Genomic DNA, 15,641 nt, shown 5'->3' with positions numbered 1-15,641 from the left:
TAATCCATTCAAAAATGATCAGTAACTTAAATAAATGATCAGTAACTTAAATAAATGATCAGTAACTTAAATAAATGATCTGTAACTTAAATAAATGATCTGTAACTTAAATAAATGATCAGTACCTTAAATAAATGATCAGTAACTTAAATAAATGATCTGTAACTTAAATAAATGATCTGTAACTTAAATAAATGATCACTAACTTAAATAAATGATCAGTAACTTAAATAAATGATCACTAACTTAAATAAATGATCACTAACTTAAATAAATGATCAGTAACTTAAATAAAAGATCACTAACATAAATGTTCCATTGAATGATGTGTCTCTAGAGAATCGTATGAAACCCCAGGGTCCTTCAACAGAAATGGTTTTCAAAGGCAGTAGGGTTAAAGCCAAATCGTCAACGCCCAATGAAATCAAAAAGTTTTCTCTTTAGTTTATCTACTCATCTTAAGTGGAAACATTTCAAAAGATTTTCTTTTAGAATGAACACAAGCATAAAGCTTAAAACTGTGAAGTTATTTATGATTTTCTAATATTACATTCACCATTCACCATTCAAGCGGTTGTCATTACGAGACATACTAGAAGCACAACACTACAATGCCGCTAGAAAACCCAAGTTTTTGTCAAGTGTAGATATTGATTGTGGCCTACATTGTTCATTCTTTTCTTTGGCCAATTTTTTTCCCTTGTATCTTTGAAGCCTTCGGCTTGACATTCGCTCTTCTTTCCCCTTTCAACCTTCAGTCTTAATTGCACCCACATTTTGTTTCCCCTTTTACGAAATTTATTTTCGAGAGTTTTTATTTATTAATTTATTTTCTTCCTGTCTTCATGTCAACAGTTTCTACACGTAAGTGGAACAAAAAATACAAAACTGTCAATACGTTGGACACGAAGATGCCTTAGCAAGTTGAGCAAGAGGAGTTAGTCTAGTTGACTAAAATCACATTATGAACGAGAAAGTGCTACAATGTTGTGACCTACTGATTGTGTCCTGGTCAAGCGGAGATATCACATGCACATTGCATCTTCTGATATTAAGGGAACAGTTCTACATTGTTTGAAAGACCAAGGAAAAGGCGGATCACGAATAAAATGTATGTCGAAACGGAGAGTTTAATGTTTCACTTTCTATGGACGCTAATACAACTCAAAGTATCAACTATCAGTAGCTTTTTTAATACATTTCCAACAGCTCTAAGGAATCAAACAAAATCATATCATTATATTGTTATTTACACAGTGGCGTAGCAAGAGGGAGGAGGGGGGGAAATGATAAAACTCCCCCCGGCCCCCACTAAATATAAAGTCATTATCTCATCTTATGATGTCGAAAATGCAGGGGCCTCCAAAAAGGCCAAGCCCCCTGGGCCCCCAAATGATGTCAAACTGCTGGCTACGCCACTTGGTTTACATAATACGTTGCAAATATTCTAAAGCGGTTTGATAACATTTAAGTCTACAGTTTTAATCGTTGCCACTATAAATGATTCTAGTATATAGAAACATATTGTCAAAATGACCATGATTCATGAGTACTTATATGAAGTCTTGCCCTCAGAGTTTTTCATTTTGTAATCATTGTTACTGAAAAAAAAAGATAGTTTCGTCTTTCCCTCTCACGGATTAATTTGTTACAGTAGCTGTTTTCATTGGAAATCTCTTATGTTCAAGCTTATTGGTAGTCATTTATTAAACACTGTTAAAACTTATTGGTAAATCAACCCGTGAAAACAATTTAGGCTCTGAGATCATATGTGATTAACTCTTACTTAACCAAAAATAAGTTTATTTGTTTTTATTTAATAGTTTCTCTTTTTTAAAATACAAAGGGAGTGCGTGATCTCTCCGAAAAGAAGTAAAAAAACAAAGAATTGAACTTATTTTGTACTAGGTAAATTCAAACTGTCTAAAAAAAAAAAAAAAACAACTGTTTAATTGATCAAATGTGTTTGTAATTGTCTATTCTGTGCTCATCTTTAACCTCCTCAATGGCAAGAGATTTTCCTTTTTTTTCAACAAGTCGGAAGTTCTAGTGCTAGAAAGCAGAGCGCCTGCTCAAGTCTGGAGTAGGGTAGTGTAAAAATCCACTCACGACCTCACAAAGACAGGGTGGGAGGGGGAGAGACATATTTAAAAGTACATTTGCCTCCCATGTAGGTCAACCTGATCTGAAAGGAAATCTACCAAAGCAATGGTAATTAAGTCAAAAAAATTATATCCAGAGGTGATCTTGTTATAAAGTAATTAGAAACAGCATGGACTTCAGCTGTACACCAAAAAACGGGGTAATACTACATATCAGATAATTAGTGAACTGAACATGGTGTCCTTTCACTCGAGACCTGGGACTAAAAGCTTCCTGTTGGGGGACACGCTTCTAAGGAGGCGACCGAGCCATTCAGGCAGCACTCTATTCATGTTATGTTTAGAACGACGGCTTCATTAATTATACCCCCCCCCCTTCTCCTGTCACCATGACATTATTTTGATGTTCACTAACTGACCTTTTGGCATGTGTAAAACATAGTATCTCTTGTGACCTGGATTACAAACACTGGTTATGTTTTTTAGGTTGTTTTTTTTTAAATATTTTTTGGTTGTGTTTCTCAATGCTCTCTTTGAAGAAACTAATTGTCTATTCTTTTAATGTTTTTAAGAGCTGTGGAGTTTTCGTCTTATCAATACTTGATTTTTTTTTCTAATTCATTATTCGTATTTATTTGTACACAATTAATGAGCTACAAGACAAAATTAGAGGAAAATTAATTTGTATAAAATAAAAGTTTCCAATGTACAATTAGTAAAAGCTAATGCTCCAAACTTTTAGTTATACATACAGTTTTAGTGTACTCAAACAAATGTACTCAAAAAATACGTATACAAACAAATGTACTCAAACAAGTGTACTCAAACAAAAGTACTCAAACAAATGTACTCAAGCAAATGTGCGCTTTTAAACAACATATATTGTTGATGTATTTATTATTCGATAAACAGTAATGCTCTGGATATTTTTTGCAGCTACAATTAGAAAACAGCAGACGACGAGGGTGCGTAAATCAGAGATCATCACGATTCGAAACAGCAGACGTGAGTGTGTAAGACACAATTAGTACTGGTCAACCAGTAACACAGACTCAAAATGCAAAGTACCTAGGTGTTATAATAAATAAAAAAAACTATAATAAATGAAATTATTAAAAAATCAATGAAAGCATTAGGGTTTATTAAAAGAAATTTCTACAAATCAAATAAGAACATAAAACTAAAATGTTATTTAACCTTGGTAGGCCAATAATAGAATGTGTCTCTGTTGTTTGGGACCCCTCAACTCAAGAAAACATCGAGAAACTGGAACTGTGACCTAAAAATAGGATAGGTCATAAGACCAGTGACCTGTACTGTACTAGCAAGTTAGTCCAGTGGTACTTTGTGGTCCCAATTATATTATCTAGGCTAATAACTATAGCCTCTAGATGTATAATACTACCGAGACAAACAAATAATAATTCTGAGATTTCAGTTACAACAACAAAAAAGGAGTTTATTTACAAACAAAAGGAAAAGATCATGAAAAATATAAATTGCAATAAAGGCTCACCAAAAGAAAATGACATAATGAAACTAAGCAAAGTAGCAAGACAGTTTCAGGTCAATATAATGAAAGGACCACCATCATAGAGGCACAATAATGTCTTATGCCGAAAAACCAAAAAGATGGTTTATAATAATACCATACATGCATTAACAATGAAATGACGTCATTCATGAGACATTTTATGTCAAAAACCAAAGCGAGGGTTTACATTAGTTTACAATAATATCATACATACATTAACTATGAAATGACGTCATTCTTGAGACACACTACTGTCTCGTATCTAAACAAAATATGTCTTTCAAAAAAAAACATACAGAAGAGGATAAGAGACTAAGTAGACCTATACCATTTACATAAATCAATTTAGTACTAACAAATTGATAAAATCTACTTAGCTCATTATCGAAATACTCTTCCCACAACAGCGGCACACTCCTCTTGAGTAACACAACAATAGTACAACACAAGGATGAGTTAAACAGTATATAGATTTAATTCAAAATACACTGGTCAGTTGAAAGGCTCAAGAGAGAGTGGCGATCGTAAACAATTGACAGGGACTTAAATCAAGTCATAAAGGGGGCTAACTCTAATAAAAAATAAAGGTAGCCACCCTTATTGTCCCTCTTGTCACACCTCCCCCCTTAAAAATGCTCTTGTGGGGAAATTATATGATGCACAAGGCATTCAAATTGTTTACAAAGAATACAGTTTTTTCAAAACCCAAAAATTACATCAGCTCAATATTATCGTTCTTTGTCTATACAACACTTCTAATCCAAAGGAGAGGAAAAAGTCTGAGTAACATTATTTACAATACAAAAGTATCAGTAGACTGATTGTCTTCTACTGTATAATGTTATCTACACTCTTGACAGAGCGTCAGCAACTACATTCTCTTTCCCTTTTACATGTACAATATACAACACCAAACCAAATAAAGCTTCTGGACCTGATGGTATTCCAGCTAGATTACTCAAAGAACTAAGTAATGAGCTAGCCCCAGTGTTCAAAATACTCTTTCAGGCTTCACTTAACCAGGGCAGAGTACCAAAGGACTGGAAAGAAGCTAATGTCACCCCCCTATTTAAAAAAGGAGAAAAATCTGACCCAGGAAACTACAGACCAGTATCACTTACCAGCATCACATGTAAAATCCTAGAACACATAATATGTAGCAACATCATAAACCACTTAGACAAACATAATGTCCTCACACCATACCAACATGGCTTTAGGAAATATAGATCATGTGAAACACAACTAATAGGACTAATTGATGATTTTTCAAAAGGTTTAGATAATAGCGAACAAATAGATGCTATCTTACTAGATTTTTCTAAGGCTTTTGACAAAGTTCACCACCATAGTTTGCTTAAAAAATTAAAATATTTCGGCATTAATGGTCCACTGCATCAGTGGATTAAAGACTTTCTGATAGGGAGAGAACAAACTGTAATAATAAATGGCTCTAAATCAACACCGATAACAGTAAACTCAGGTGTACCTCAAGGAACAGTCTTGGGTCCACTACTATTTTTAATTTACATAAAGGATTTACCAAATTGCATTACTCCAGGAACAAATGTCAGATTATTTGCAGATGATTGCATAATATATAGAACAATAAAAACAACACAAGACACAGATATTTTACAAAGAGAATTAGATGAATTACAGAAATGGGAATCAAATTGGAGCATGTCTTTCCACCCAGAAAAATGTCAGTTGTTAAGAGTAACAAAAAACTAAAACAAATTAATTCCACTTATCTTATTCATGGCAAACCAGTAACACAGACTAAAAACGCAAAATACCTAGGTGTTATAATAAATGAAAAACTGTCATGGAATCCACATATTGATGAAACTACAAAAAAATCAAACAAAGCATTAGGATTTATTAAAAGAAATTTCTATAAATCAAATAAGAACATAAAACTAAAATGTTATTTAACCTTGGTTAGGCCAATAATAGAATATGCATCCTCTGTTTGGGACCCCTCAACTCAAGAAAACATTAAGAAACTAGAACAGACACAAAATAGAGCAGTGCGATTCATAACAAACGAATATTCACATTTGACTAGAGTAACACCTTTAGTAAAATCACTAAATTTAGAAAGCCTTCAGGACAGAAGGCTCAAAAGTAAAGTAGCAATAATACATAAAACACTGAACCATAATCTTCAAATACAAAAACAAAATTTAATAAAATACTCTGAAAGACACAAAGATAAAGGCACATTCCTCGTCCCATATGCTAGGACAAATTTGTACAAATACTCCTTCTTCCCTAGTGCTATTAGAGCATGGAATGGGTTGCCTGAGCTAGCCAGGAAAACCAGTGACTTGGCAGAATTTAAGTCATTGGTTAATATGCATGACTAAATGCATGACGCGTAGGACGTAATCATCTTCTTTTTTGAAGTAACGTCTGTATTATATAAGATAAGATAAGAAGATAAGATATTTAGATCAAACGGTTGGAGAGTCAAACTCCATCTCAGGATCCGTTGATTCTTCCCCCTCATTTGGTTAATGAAAGTTAGGGGGTTATGATCTGTGTATACTGTTACAGGATACAGATTACTATTTACATAGTAGCTGAAATGAAGAACTGTTAAAACAAGACCCAGTGCTTCCTTTTCTACCACGCTATAGTGCATCTGATGCGACTTAAATTTTTGGGAAAAGAATGATATTGGGTGTTCATTGCCAGTTTCATCGGTTTGGGTCAAGACCGCACCCACCCCAGAGTCACATGCATCAACATGCAAAATGAGAGGTTTAGAATGGTCAATTGCTTTTTAAACTGGGGCTGTACTGAGAACACATTTCAGCTCTTCAAAAGCTCTTTGAGCAGAAGTGTTCCACTGAAATTTCCTTTTCCCTTTTAGGAGGTCAGTTAATGGGACAGCTATAACTGAATAATTACAACAAAGCTTACGATAGTATCCTGTCATACCTAAAAACCTTCTGACTTCCTTTAAAGATTTAGGTACAGGGTACTCTTGAATGGCTTCCACTTTAGCCTGAATAGGTTTAACTTTCCCGTTACCCACAATGTAGCCTAAATATTGTATTTCTGCTCTACAGAAATCACATTTGTTAAGGTTAATAGTAAGATTAGAGTTCTTCAGCTTTTGAAATAAAGTCCTTAGACAAGCCAGATGAGCATCAAAGTCATCATGGTATATGACTAAATCATCAAGATAGGCTGAACAGTTTGGGATGTCGGCAATAACTTTGTTCATCAACCTCTGGAAAGTAGCTGGAGCGTTTTTCATACCAAAAGGCATAACTTTGTACTGATATAGGCCATCTGAAGTGCAAAAATCAGAAACTTGTTTCGCCTCCTCCGATAAAGGAACTTGCCAATACCCAGACAAGAGATCGACTTTTGTTACATAGGTGGCCTGTCCAACTCGATCAATTAAGTCATCAATGCGGGGAATTGGAAATGCATCTGCTTTGGTCACTAGATTCACCTTTCTATAGTCAGTACAGAATCTATATGTACCATCAGGTTTAGGTACCAACACGCATGGTGAGCTCCATGGGCTTTCACTTCTTTCTATAATGTTATTTTCCAGCATATAGTTTATCTCAGAAGCTAGGAATTGAGATTGGGCGAGAGGAAGTCTGTAAGGGTGTTGCTTCACAGGAGTTGCATCCCCTACATTAACTTCATGTATCACTAAGTTTGTCTGCTTTGGCACATCAGAAAACAGCTGCGGGTACGCTTCGATTAAATCACTGATTGCTTCCCTTTCTCGTTGACTAAGATGTTCTAATTTTTCTGACAACTTACACAGGGCTTCAGAATTTTTTATCTTAACTGTAGGGATTTCTTTGTCGAGAACGGTATCCACGTATACCTGGTTCTCTTTTCCCATGGGGACTGAACTCTTTACAATAGCTAGTGCAGTTGCCTGATCTGAGGATCTTTTGTGAAATTTCTTTAACCTGTTTATGTGACAACGAATTTTTCCTTTTCTCTTTCCAGGGACATGTATGGTGTAGTTGACATCACTTTCCTTGCCCACTACCTCGTATGGCCCATCATACCTTTTCTGAAGGGCATCACCTTCCGTTGCCGTTTCCACTAATACTTTGTCACCTATTTTAAACTGTCTTTGTTTGGACTTCTTGTCATAGATAGATTTGGATTTATTTTGGCTTTCTCTAAGATTGCTATAAGCAAAGTCATTAATTCTAAAAAGTTTGTCCCTTAGATTTCTAACATATACCCTCAAGTCTTTCGTTTCCTCTTGAGTTGGTATCCAGTTTTCTTTAATTATATTCAATGGACTTCGTACTGTGTGCCCAAACACAAGTTCAAATGGACTGAACCCTGTCGATTCTTGCTGGGCATCGCGTAGAGCAAACAGTAAGAAGTTAATGTTTTCATCCCAAGTGTTTGTCTCGGTCTCAGCGTACGTTCTCACCATGTTTTTCAGTGTTTGGTGAAAGCATTCGATGGCACCCTGGCTTTCGGGATGATATGCCGTTGAAACCGAGTGTTCAATTCCCATCTGACGAAGTGCCTGTTGGAAGATGTCTGACATAAAATTGCTGCCTTGATCGGTCTGTATAACCTTTGGCAACCCGAACGTTGTGATAAATTTTGACAATGCTGTCACAATGGTTGTTGCCTTGATGTTTCTCAAAGGTACTGCCTCTGGATAGCGCGTAGTCTTGCACATTATGGTAAGAAGGTACTGGTTCCCTCGTTTTGACCTTGGCAATGGACCAACACAGTCCATAAGGATGAGTGAAAATGGTTCTTTTGGTGTTATATTCTCTTGAAGAGGCGCTTTTGGAGGCGATTGATTAGGCTTTCCCGTGATTTGGCAGGCATGACATGATCTGCAGTACTCAGCTATTTCTCTGTTAATGCCTGGCCAGTAGAAATGTTTGTATATGCGTCGCCGTGTTTTGTCAATCCCTAAGTGTCCGGACATAGGGATGTCATGACCAAGCCTTAATATTTCAGACCGGAACACATTAGGTATTACATTTTTAAGGGTCTGTTCGTCAGTGCTGCCATTAAGTGATGATTTTTCTGTCCACTTTCTAACAAGAATGTCATTATGCATGACATATTGTTGGCCTATTTTTGTATCGCCACCTTGTAGCTTGTGGATGATGTTGGCGATTTCCATGTCATTCATCTGGCTATCACGAAGGTCAGCTATTGATGGTATGCCGTTTTGAAATGGATTACAGAAAAAGTCAACTGAAAGTTTAGGTTTCTCATCTATCTGGTCAGTATCTTTCTTATCATTTCTTTGTTCTCGGATTAGTTTTTGTTGCCTGGTTTCTACTTGGTGTATCGTTTCTTGTACTACATTTGTATTTTCATGACATCGGTTTAGTTGTTCCATATCCTCTACTTCTACTTGTCTCGGCCACCAGCTATAAGTTTCTTTCCATTTGTTAATTTGAGACTCTGTTGGAAAACCAATGTTAGGAACATTTCCTATCAGCAGTTCAAATGGTCCTTCATCCACCACTATTACTTCCACCATTTCGTTGAAGTATGGGGAGTTGATATGTACTTTGGCTGTCGGATACTCCTTAATGTGGCCACCAAAACCTTGAACTCTGCAACGTTTCCTACAATATTGATTAGGATTCACCAACTTTGCCAACACCACACATTTTGTGGCCCCTGTATCTCTTAGGGCTGCCTGGATGTAATGGCCATTCACGATTGCAGGGCTGACATATGGTGACAGGTTGTTATCTAGCCCGCCTACATAAGCCACTACTTCCTTTTTCTTATACATTCTTCTGCCTGTGTCTCTACATTGTTTCGCCACGTGTCCAAATCTACCACATGTATAGCATCTTGTACTCTGTCTTGAATCTGTTGTACTAGATTCTGTAAATTTGGATTCCGTTGTGGCAAACAATGCACTTGCTTGATCCACAGGAGCTTTTTGCAAACTTTCGCCAGGATGAGCAGCAACGTATCTTTGGCATAGGTACAGGACTTCGTCCACATGTCTGGGCTTTCTTTCTTGGAGGAATGCAAAGAGATTTTCCCCAGCCGACGAAATTATTTTATCTACTATGATGAACTGTTTCAAGTTCTCGAAAGATTCCTCAATGCCTGAGGACTGAAACCATTTCTCGAAAGTAGCTTTCACCTCGCCGACAAATTGCTTCATGTTGCCGTCGTTTGGTGGTTTCAGAGCGTGGAATTTACTTCTATAGTCGTCCTCACTGCATTGGTAAAACTCTAGTAGAGTCTTTTTCAGCAAGGTGTAGTCTCCCACGTCCTTGTCATTCAGCACCTGCAGCGCATCTAGTGCTCTTCCACCCACTAGGCTGAGGAGTTCTCTGGCCCAGTCTTTCTGGGATTCGCCTTCCAGCCTCATCAGCATTTCAAACCTATGGATGAATGAATCCATTCTGTCTGTCCCTTCAACAAACTTCTGCATTTTTGTGCGCCTTGTATTTCTGATGTTGGGTTCGTCGTTGGCTTCAGCTGTTTTGGACTCCTTTGCAATTCGTGCCTTAGATTCGTGTTCCTCCATCTTGATTTTTGCTGTCACCTGCAGTTCCTCCACTTTTCTTTTGAACTGTGTTTCTTCTTCCTGCATTCTGAACTTTTCTCTTCTCTCCTCTGCTCTTGCGTCCCTTTCTTCATTTTGCCGGATAGCTCTGGCAACCCATTCTTCAAGTTCTTCTTTCTGGTAACCTAATTTCTTTCCTGTCTCGTACAAGTCCAGAAGTTCACTTTGTTTTACAGACATTTTTAGGATTTAGAAACCTGAAAATAATACTAGTACAGAAGAAAACAAAAAATAATGAAATCACAATTCAGAATTTTACAGTATACAATCAAAAATTACTACAATGAAAAAAAAACTATACTGTCCTTGTAATATCTCAGTAGGGTTCAAGGGTAGACGCACTGGTCTTTACGAAAACAAACAAACTATTTCACCCTGTTCACGAGCCCCCATGTGACCTAAAAATAGGATAGGTCATAAGACCAGTGACCTGTACTGTACTAGCAAGTTAGTCCAGTGGTACTTTGTGGTCCCAATTATATTATCTAGGCTAATAACTATAGCCTCTAGATGTATAATACTACCGAGACAAATAATAATTCTGAGATTTCAGTTACAACAACAAAAAAGGAGTTTATTTACAAACAAAAGGAAAAGATCAAGAAAAATATAAATTGCAATAAAGGCTCACCAAAAGAAAATGACATAATGAAACTAAGCAAAGTAGCAAGACAGTTTCAGGTCAATATAAAGAAAGGACCACCATCATAGAGGAACAATAATGTCTTATGCCGAAAAACCAAAAAGATGGTTTATAATAATACCATACATGCATTAACAATGAAATGACGTCATTCATGAGACATTTTATGTCAAAAACCAAAGCGAGGGTTTACATTAGTTTACAATAATATCATACATACATTAACTATGAAATGACGTCATTCTTGAGACACACTACTGTCTCGTATCTAAACAAAATATGTCTTTCAAAAAAAAACATACAGAAGAGGATAAGAGACTAAGTAGACCTATACCATTTACATAAATCAATTTAGTACTAACAAATTGATAAAATCTACTTAGCTCATTATCGAAATACTCTTCCCACAACAGCGGCACACTCCTCTTGAGTAACACAACAATAGTACAACACAAGGATGAGTTAAACAGTATATAGATTTAATTCAAAATACACTGGTCAGTTGAAAGGCTCAAGAGAGAGTGGCGATCGTAAACAATTGACAGGGACTTAAATCAAGTCATAAAGGGGGCTAACTCTAATAAAAAATAAAGGTAGCCACCCTTATTGTCCCTCTTGTCACAGGAACATACACAAAATAGAGCAGTGAGATTTATATCAAATAAATATTCACATTTTATTAGATTAACGCCTTTAGTAAAATCACAAAATCCCTTCAGGATAGAAGACTTAAAAGTAAAGTATTAATTATACCTAAAATTTTAAACCATAATCTTCAAATACAAAAACAAAATGTAATAAAATACTCAGAAAGACACAAAGATAAAGGCACATTCCTTGTTCCATATGCTAGGATAAATGTGCACAAATGCTCCTTCTTTCCTAGTACTATTAGAGCATGGATTAGGTTGCCTGAGTCAGCCAGGAAAACCAATGACTTGGCAGAATTTAAGTCATTGATTAACATGCAGGACTCGATTAACCGAGGAACACGCGTAGGAACTAGACCATGCGTTATAGAAGGTCTTAACACTGACATGTAACGTCACAACCTATTAGCAGTTTAGACCAATTGCTCGTTGCCACGTCGCACAGACCTGTGACGTGGCAACGAGCTATTTGTCTGAATTGCCGATAAGCTGTGACGTTGCATGTCAGTGTTCAGGCCTACTATAACCATTGGTCTCGGTAGGACGTCATCTTCTTTTTTCAAGTAGCGTCATAAGTAAACAGCAGACGTGAATGTGTGTGTATGTGTGTGTGTGTTTGGCTGCCTGCCATCCTTACAATTAGTAAATAGATGTGAAAACGCTTCTGGAACAGCTCGAAGTACTACAACTAATGAAACTATCGAGCCATCTGTCTGTCAACTGACAGTTATCCTTATGCAAAACCAGAAATACCTCGGCTTAGTTTCATCTGAAAGAACGTTGGTACCGTTGTCACGACTTTTCTTTAATTTTAAACATAATCACGATAGCTTCTTCTTATGATATTTCTGTGTCTTCCCAACTCCAATGTGACGTTCGTATCAATTTTCATATTCATCAATAATAAACATAGAAACAAAAACCACGATCTCCAGCTGACAGCTACTTATTATGTAAATAAACTTAACTTATGTAAATAAACATAACTGGAACTTCATCGACCATCGTCAGCTCTTTGGCATTTACAGTTTTTGTACTTTTTGTTATTTGTGTGTGTGTGAGAGAGAGAGAGAGAGAGAAAATGTGTGTGTGTGTTTGAGTGTGTGTGTATGTGTGTGTGCGTGCGCGCACGCGCGTTAGAATTTGTTTCATATATTTCTTTTATTTTCACCATCAAATTTAAAATCTGAGAACATTGGCTTGAACTGTGGGCTAATTCTAGACTTCGGATGGGACCTTTTTAAAATATTTGAACTGTGATTATATTCTTAGCTCATGCACTTCGGTCACTTAAGGTCGTAAACTCAGACATTTTATAAATTAGAATAATATACAAAATGTCGAAGATGAAGGGATTAAAAACCTTTTGAGGTTTAAACTTCAGTTCTAATCTTTGACAAACTTGTAACAGGTTGTGGTTGTTTTTTACATTGTCAAACAAAATGAATCACTGTATGAAATTAGCAGCAGCCGCGTGAATTTAGTGACAGTAATTAAACGGACACGACGAAACCTTAAAAAAAAATAAACTAAAATTGAAGAAAATACAGACACAAATACACATAAAGAAAAACACATATACAAACAGAGCTTACATAGAATAATCACCAAATAAAGAATTGTGGATCATGGTCTTCCTTCATTCAAATTTACACTGTAGTTTTGTTGGAGGTAGATCAGTCGTACCAGAATAGCTCCAAGACAAGACAGAAAACAATTATATTAAAGAATAGACTCTTTGGCAGAATAGTCTCTTTGGTAGAGAAGTTTGAATTAAAGGTAAAGGAAATGAATTGTATCCTTTCATCTTGCTGTAACCCCAGTATGGAAATATGTCGCTGTGTTTACTTTCCTTTCAAATGACTATTCCAATTAAATCTCAAGTTTTTTTTTGACCGTTACTCTGTGGCTGGAGTGAGTTGAATGGGATCATTTTATACAGTTTGGTGCTCAAAGTTAACAACCGTCAACAAACAGGCCGGCTTTAGGTATAGGCAAACTAGGCAGCCGCCCACGGCCTCCGATTGGTGAGTGCCTCGCACAGGACTCAAACATTTTGTTAGCAAATATTGCCATACATGGATCCAATCTCAAACATAGCAGTTTAGCTCTATGTCTACTAGTTTAGCTCTATGTCTACTAGTTTAGCTCTATGTCTACTAGTTTAGCTCTATGTCTACTAGTTTAGCTCTTTGTCTACTAGCTTAGCTCTATGTCTACTAGTTTATCTCTATGTCTACTAGCTTAGCTCTATGTCTACTAGTTTAGCTCTATGTCTACTAGTTTAGCTCTATGTCTACTAGCTTAGCTCTATGTCTACTAGCTTAGCTCTATGTCTACTAGTTTAGCTCTATGTCTACTAGTTTAGCTCTATGTCTACTAGTTTAGCTCTATGTCTACTAGTTTAGCTCTATGTCTACTAGTTTAGCTCTATGTCTACTAGTTTAGCTCTATGTCTACTAGCTTAGCTCTATGTCTACTAGCTTAGCTCTATGTCTACTAGTTTTATCTCTATGTCTACTAGCTTAGCTCTATGTCTACTAGCTTAGCTCTATGTCTACTAGTTTAGCTCTATGTCTACTAGTTTATCTCTATGTCTACTAGCTTAGCTCTATGTCTACTAGCTTAGCTCTATGTCTACTAGCTTAGCTCTATGTCTACTAGTCTATCTCTCTAAGTCTCTGATCTAATTCAAGGCCTATTCACGAAAGCGTAGATCTACTTGTTCGACCACATGTGTTAGAAGACCATTGTTTCTTCCTTTAGGTGAAATGTCGAAACGTTATTTCAAGTCTGGTGATCATGAATCGTCCATGAAGCACATCCGTACAATCGGTGCTATATGAATTTAACTTATTGGTTGATTTAGATATAAATACAGGAAGATTTAATTTATGGCTAATCTTTCAGCCTTAATTTTTTCAATTTCGTTTGGTGCCACCGTATTCACTTCTCTTAGGGCATGATATATATTTTGATTTTGATCATCATTAATCCCTTAAATTGCGTCCTAAGTGTGCTGTTACAGTTGGCAGAACCAAATTTCTCCATTTTGTTTTCGATCAGCAGCTATCCTTAACAGAAAATCAAGAGATGGGTTGGTTCATTGTTTTACTTTTCTTTTTCATCTAGCTTTTCTTTATAATTTCATTATTTCTGTATCTTCAATGATGATTTTGACAGAGTCGTGTCTAGTGTCTAAAAATATGACCGAATTAGCCAAAGCTTTCTTCTTTTTACAGTATTGAATAGTTTGACCTTCAGCCAGAGTGTATAAAATCATTTGTATTCTTTTCCTGTGATCTACTATCCAGCAGTTTTATCATCTCAAAGGCTCCATTTGCTCCAAGTGAATGCAAGAATTAAGTAGAGGGTGGCCCCACTTTGTAATCACATCTACAACAATGAAATGTTCCTTTACCTTAGACAATTGTGTCCATGTGTTCCTCAGAGAGCCCTGCGCTTCTAGTTGTGCCATGTTTCTCCCACAGGGATTACGGTTTGCAGGCTTTTCCTATGCATGAACCAAAGATCTGAAACTCGCTTTACATTGCGCTATTAAAAGGAACCGAGGAGAGAATGCATTCTTGCAGCACTTCTATGGATATTTCTATTATCTAGAATTTGATTAAGCTTCAAGAAAGCAAAGTTTAGTTGGCAGGTTACCATAGTTCCGTTTTTAATTAGTCAATCATGCTAAAATGGCATATAAAGAAAAAAAGGCATGTTCTACTAATTTTTTATCTTTATTATATATTTAATTGAATTAATCACACTCTACGTATCTAAAGAGGTCGCCGTGAGTACTTTTTTTGTAATATTTCTTTTTCTTTTCTTATAAGTAAGATATATAAAGTTAAATAGTTTATAAGAGAAAATTTTCATCTCTCTAAGGGCCCCCTACGGTCGTCTTGCGCCCGCTTGGGATCCGCGGAACTCAGTTTGAGAACCACTTTTATAGACAACTACATTAGCTAAGCCACTCACGTAACATCATAAATCAGTGCCATAATCCTTTAGTGTTATTAATCCTGTTAATTCAATGGTCTCTCGTCTGTCTTGTCTAAGTAATCTGATAACATCTAAGGTGGTGGTGTTTTTTGTTAGCTTTAGAATTAAGAAGATAAGAATCTACTGGGAGCTA

General features: G+C 36.2%; 1 protein-coding gene across 1 annotated transcript in view; it reads right to left on the bottom strand.

The window, feature by feature from the left end:
* LOC106065998 (pyroglutamylated RF-amide peptide receptor-like) overlaps positions 1 to 15,641 on the bottom strand; it is a 98,312-nt gene that overhangs the window by 64,048 nt on the left and 18,623 nt on the right. The gene's annotated exons all lie outside the window — the stretch shown is intronic.

Source organism: Biomphalaria glabrata, chromosome 5, assembly GCF_947242115.1.
Source record: "Biomphalaria glabrata chromosome 5, xgBioGlab47.1, whole genome shotgun sequence".
Taxonomy (NCBI): Eukaryota; Metazoa; Mollusca; class Gastropoda; family Planorbidae; genus Biomphalaria; species Biomphalaria glabrata.
This window is presented reverse-complemented; position numbering and strand designations above follow the sequence as displayed.